We start from the raw sequence: 5,706 nt of genomic DNA, 5'->3' as shown, positions 1-5,706 counted from the left end.
GTCTCAAAAAAAAAAAAAAAAAAAAAAAAAAAGAAAGCAAACAAGTCTGTTGCCAAAAACGATCAACAAAAATTAGCAGTGGCCATCTCTAGGTGGTGGGGTTGGAGGTAAATAAAAAATATTTTGACTGGGCGCGGTGGCTCACAGCTGTAATCCCAGCACCCCAGGCAGGAGTTCGAAACCAGCCTGGCCAACATGGTGAAACCCCCCGTCTCTACTGAAAATACACACACACACATACACACACACAAATTAGCCGGGCAGGCGTGGTGGTGCGCACCTGTAAGCTACTCAGGAGGCTGAGGCAGGAGAATCACTTGAGCCTGGGCAAGGCGGAGGTCGCAGTGAGCCGAGCTCTTGTCACTGCACTCCAGCCTGGGTGACAGAATGAGACCCTGTCTCAAAAAAAAAATTTTTTTTTCCATCTCTGTAATTTGTTAATTATTTCAGTTAGTATATTGTTTGTATGAAAATATTGCTTTTGGGCTGGGCGATGTGGCTCACGCCTGTAATTCCAGCACTTTGGGAGGCCGAGGTGGGTGGACCACGAGGTCAGGGGATCGAGACCATGCTGGCTAACAGGGTGAAACCCCGCCTCTACTAAAAATACAAAAAATTAGCTGGGCGTGGTGGCAGGCGCCTGTAATCCCAGCTACTCGGGAGGCTGAGGCAGGAGAACTGCTTGAACCTGGGAGGCGGAGATTGCAGTGAGTCGAGATTGTGCCACTGCACTCCAGTCTGGGTGACAGTGTGAGACTCCGTCTCAAAAAAAAAAAAAAAAATTGCTTTTTAAAAATGAAAGCTGTGTAACAAGAACGATAATAAAAACAGTAAGTGTTGGAGAGGATGTGGAGAAATTGGACCTCTCACACGATGCATGCGCTGTGAAAAACACTTTAGTGGTTCTCAAAGAGCGGAGGGTAGAATTACCCAGCAGTTCCACGCAGTCACACACCCAGAGAACTGGAGGCAGGAACACGAACAGTGTGCTCAACACGGGTTATTCCAAATGTTGACAACGATACTCACCACAGAGAAAGGTGGAAAGAACCCATGTGTCCATCCATAAATGGAGTAACAAATGTGGTCCCTCCATACAGTGGACTATGATTTAACCTTAAAAGGAAGGAAATTCCCACGCACACCACACACAGATGGCCTGAAAACATTATGCTAAGTGAGATGAGCCAGTCACAAAGGACAACTTCTGTCTGATTCCACTTATAAAACATCTAGAATAGGCAAGTACAGAAATAGAAAGTAGGTAAGGGGTTGCCAGGGGTTGGGGGGAGAGGGCAAGGCCAGGGGCTGGGAGGGAGGGCAAGGCCAGTGGCTGGGAAAGGGCAGCAATGCTTCACCAGGTGTGTGCCTAACAGTTCTCAATCCCACTGGAAGAGCTGCGAGGGAAGGATGGCTCCTTCGGAATGGACACACAGAGGCGGCTCCAGTACAGAGAGGGCCCTGAAATGCTGTGCTCCTCCCAGGACGCACAACTCCAGGTGACGGGGATAACACGCGACACAGCTCCTGCATCGATGCTCCCCCAGCTCCTGCCATGATTCTCCCCAGTTCCTGCCTGGTTGCCTCCCCTGGCTCCTGGCCGGGATGTTCCCCCAGGTCCTGGCCTGTTTGCTCCTCAGCCCCTGCCTGGCTGCTCCCCCAGTTCCTGCCTAGGTTTTCCGCTATCTCCTGGCCTGATGCTCCCCAGTTCCTGCCTTGTGCTCCCCCCGCCCCCCGAACCCAGAGCGCTCTTTCCCTCTGGCCAGGCCCCTTTCGGGGCTCAGGTGGGAACCGAGCTGGCTTTTTCCTCCCAACCGGAGCAGCTCCCTGTGGTTCCCAGGTTGCCTGCCCATCCAGCTGGGAACACCGGCCTTGCGGGGAGGGGCGGGGGCGCTCACCACGAGGCGGCCGCACAGGGTGCGAAGGGATCCAAGGCCCACCCAGGAGGAGCTCCTGGCTTTCAGTTGCCGGCTGCGCGCGCTGCCCACGCGGCCACGCTTGAGGCCTGGCAGGCGGCCGCCATCCCGGTCACGGCCGCTGGAGGGCGCCCCCGCACCGCTCCTGCCTGCTGGTTCCCGCGGGAGGGCGCCTGTGGCGGGCGCCGGAGGTTGATCTCCCGGTTCACGCCAGGATTGCGAACCGGCGGCTAGAGCGGGAGGCCGCAGAGACGAGTGCAGATCGCGGTCCCGACCCACCTGGCAGCGACTTCCTGTCTCGCGGCTGCGCTGCAGCTCTTCAGGTTGGGGTGAAAATGCAGAAACGGTCCCGTGGACTAAGTCACGGACGTTCGCTTCTCACAGGACGTTCGCTGCCTGCAGACAACCGAGCCACGCACGCCGAGGCCACCCCACCGCCCTGGGCCTGAACGCGCCGGCCCGGACCGGCAGCCCCCTCGGATCCTAACACCTCTGCACCGCAGCGCAGGTGTGGGGGTCCTCAGCCCGCGCCATCCAAGCAAGAACCAAGAGCGCGAGCGCCACGCCTTCCCCCATCCTCTGCCCTGCGCCCCTGGCTGGCGGTCCCTCCTGCAGCAGCTGGGCCTGGAATTCGGCCTGTGGAAGGGGCTGCACCCACGCAGGGCTCACGCCATGGATGTGGGCGCTGGGAGGGTCTCAGCCCTTTCCAGCCTTGGTCCCCGGCTGTTCCTGGTGCTGCCCAAGAAGCAGGTCCCTCGGCCAAACCAGCCCGTCCTGGTGCCTCCCAGTGCCCTCAGCCTGTGGGCCTAGGGGCCAGAATGCTGGCGGATGGGCAGGCCCTGACCACGCTGTCCTCCCTGGGAGCTTGCTGGTGAGACGCTCATCTGCCTCAGGGGGCCCAATAATGGTCACCTGACATGAAGGGACAGAGGTGGTCTGTCCAGGGTGATGGTGACCACTGTCCTGGCATGTGACGGAGCCCAGGCCCTGGGCAAGCGCCATGCTGAGAGGGGCTGGCCGCCCGCTGCCGGTGGCCTCATTCAGGAAACCTCACTCCCCTGAGCAGCAGCTGGAGGAGAGGCAGTGGCACTGGGCCTCTGGGGGTGGATCAGAGGGGTGGCCCTGTGGCCTTGCTTGGGCAGGAGGGATGCTGCAGCAGCTGCTGGAGCTCCTGGGCAGGGGCTGTCCCTCGGTCAGCTGGGTCACAGAGCAGCCGGCGCCTGCGTACATTCTCAGCCTGCCCAAGGGGGAGGGCTTCCGCTCCAGGTGGGTGACCCTGGGCCCTTGCTATTACCCCCACCGTGTTTCCTCTTTCCTCTCCGCCTCCTCCAGCCTCCCTGGGCAGCCTCCTCTCTTTCTCTGGTGGAGACTTCCAGCTTCCGGAGGCCTCCTTGTGAAAGCAATAAAATGCCTTTGAAAGGAGGCTGGGGTGTCTTGGGAGCTCCGGTGCCTCAAAGGGTCACAGGGCTGGGGGCTGAGAAGCCCAGAGGTGGCTGGGTAGGAGACACAGGCCTTGGCATGCTTTCAGGGGACACACAACAGGGACAGTCCCCACTGACTTTCCTCCCACTCCACCTCCACTAGCTCACCTCCCTCTTGTCAACACGGGGATCTCCTGCCCTGGAACATCCAGGGAAAGAGGTGCGTCTGAACCCCGACTGGGGAGACAGACGCCCTCAGGCTGTCCTCTTGGCTCCACTCCCCCTCTTCCCTCCTGTTCACTGCTCCCAGCCACCCCGATGGGCCTGTTTAATTGATTCAATTTGTTCAACAGTAAAAGCACTCCACAGATGTCAGCCTCCCAGCACCCGCCCCCGGGGAGCTGCAGACACCTGCCAAGGCTCTGGGTCTGGGAGTCCTTCCATGGCCACTAACACCAGGATTTGGGGGAGGCCTCTGGGTCTGGGAGCTCGCGCAGGTGCCCCCGCTCACCAGAGCAGTGCAGCCACTTCAGCCCAGGGACTGCTCTGTCAATGGCACCAGCGGCGTTCTGAACAGTGATCTGACGCAAATGTGTCATTCTGAAGGGTTTAATGTTTTTAGACTCCCAGGTCTGGGAGGATGACCTTGGAGATGACCCCCGTTTTGGTCAAGCTGCCATCCCAGGCCCAGGCCACTGTCAGGGTCCCACCTTCTTCATCAACCCGGGCTTGGGGGATTTTCCAGGTAATAAGTGGGAGGTGGACTGGGGGCTCCAGGGTCCTGATCCTGTCCCCTCCAGGGGAGAGGCCCCTCGCCTACAGATTGGGAGCCCTGTGTTCACAGCTTCAACGCGGTGGCCCGTCCTACTCCCAGGGATGTGTGTGGCCACAGTGGCGCTGGGAGATGCTCTCAGGTGTTGTCTAAGGGAAGATGTGGGCCTGGAGGTCAGGAGACCCAGGTTGAACCCCTGACACCCCCTGCCCGGATCACAGCACTCTCTCCCTGTGTAGGTCCCTGGTCCCTGGGGCCACCACTTTCCACCCCAGAGGGAGGCCCGTGCTATGGACTGACTGGTTGGTTGAGTGACTGAAAAGGGGGACGGTTTAGAGAGCATTTGCACAGCTGGCCAGGCTGTGGCTGTGGGGGCCTCTGCCCACCCCATCCAGCCCCACCTTGGACGAAGACGCCCCAGCCGTGATTAGGAGAAAGCTCACCCTGAAAACTCCCAGGTTAGGGTTACCTGGACACCTGCCTCTCCGGCTTGGGGGTCTCTCTCAGGCAAGATCGGGCCTGTCTATCATTGGCTTAGTTTTAGGAAGGTCCCAGGCTAATTTGCCAAGGGCTGCGCTTCTCCATAACTCCCAGGACACAGGGAGAAGACGAGGGGAGGGAAACTGAGGGACGGAGATGAAAGCGCTCGTCCCAGCACTTCAGGCGCTGGGCCCTGGTGGCTGTGAACAAGCTGGGGGTGGGGCGTCGGGCCGCGCCCCCGCCCCCTCCAGACCCCCAGCGCGGACCCGGGCTCCGAGGTGGGGGCGCTCGCAGTCGCGCGAACCCCGGGGTGCGGAGAGAACAAAAGGGGCCCCGCCCCCTCCCCCGGGCCGGCCCGCCGAGGCCAATCGGCGCGGCCGCTACCTCCTCTGCTCTCTAATGGCTGTGCGGCGGCCATCGGGTGCGGGGACCACCAGCTCGTGCGGCCCCACGTGGGGCGGTGCGCGCGGCTGTTCGCGGACCGCAGCGGGCGGGGCGCGTGGTTCGGTCGCGCGCTGCGCGCCTCGGGGACGCGATCCGCGCCCCTCCAGCCGTCCCTGCCGTCCCGAGGCCGCCTGCGAGCGGCCCGTGATTTCGGCGCGCGGGCTGGGGGCCATCGCCGGGAGCTGTGCGGTTCCCGGCTCGGAGGCGCTGGGCCGGCGTCGCGGCTGCCCCCTGCCCACGCGGGAGGTGAAGCGAGCGGCGCTTAGGGACCAGGAGCGAAGGCAGTGCCACCTGGCGAGACTGGGAGGCCGAGGTGGGCTGTTGGAAGGAAGAGGCGGGCCTGCAGTTGGTGGTGGTGGGATCAATTCATTCATTGAGTCCGTCATTGACCGCCTACTCCAGGGCCCTCGGGACACAGCGGGGCCCCAGCGGAGGCTTGGAGGCTCGCCTCCCCCCAGTTTCCATTAGTTCTCCCCTCCAAACCACTCCAAGTGGAACGTACAACGCATGTTTTTTGATATGGGCAATTGACACACTCTTACATTTTTATGGCACCCTCAGACAGGGTGTTTGAGGAGAGTTGAATAAATGGAAAATATGTGAATTAAAGGAGAGCTGTGCAGTACCCAGGGCCAGCAACAAAGGGGAGCTGTTACCCCCTGAGACCTGGAGG

At 60.7% G+C, this 5,706-nt stretch overlaps 1 pseudogene; it reads left to right on the top strand.

The window, feature by feature from the left end:
* Window positions 1-1,410: 1,410 nt before the first annotated feature.
* On the top strand, window positions 1,411-5,346 carry LOC115896186 (annotated as a pseudogene).
* The last annotated feature ends 360 nt before the right edge of the window (window positions 5,347-5,706 follow it).

This window comes from Rhinopithecus roxellana, unplaced genomic scaffold (assembly GCF_007565055.1).
Source record: "Rhinopithecus roxellana isolate Shanxi Qingling unplaced genomic scaffold, ASM756505v1 contig5803, whole genome shotgun sequence".
In the NCBI taxonomy this organism is placed as follows: domain Eukaryota; kingdom Metazoa; phylum Chordata; class Mammalia; order Primates; family Cercopithecidae; genus Rhinopithecus; species Rhinopithecus roxellana.
Note: the sequence above shows the minus strand (reverse complement) of the source record. Positions and strands in the feature narration are given on the sequence as shown.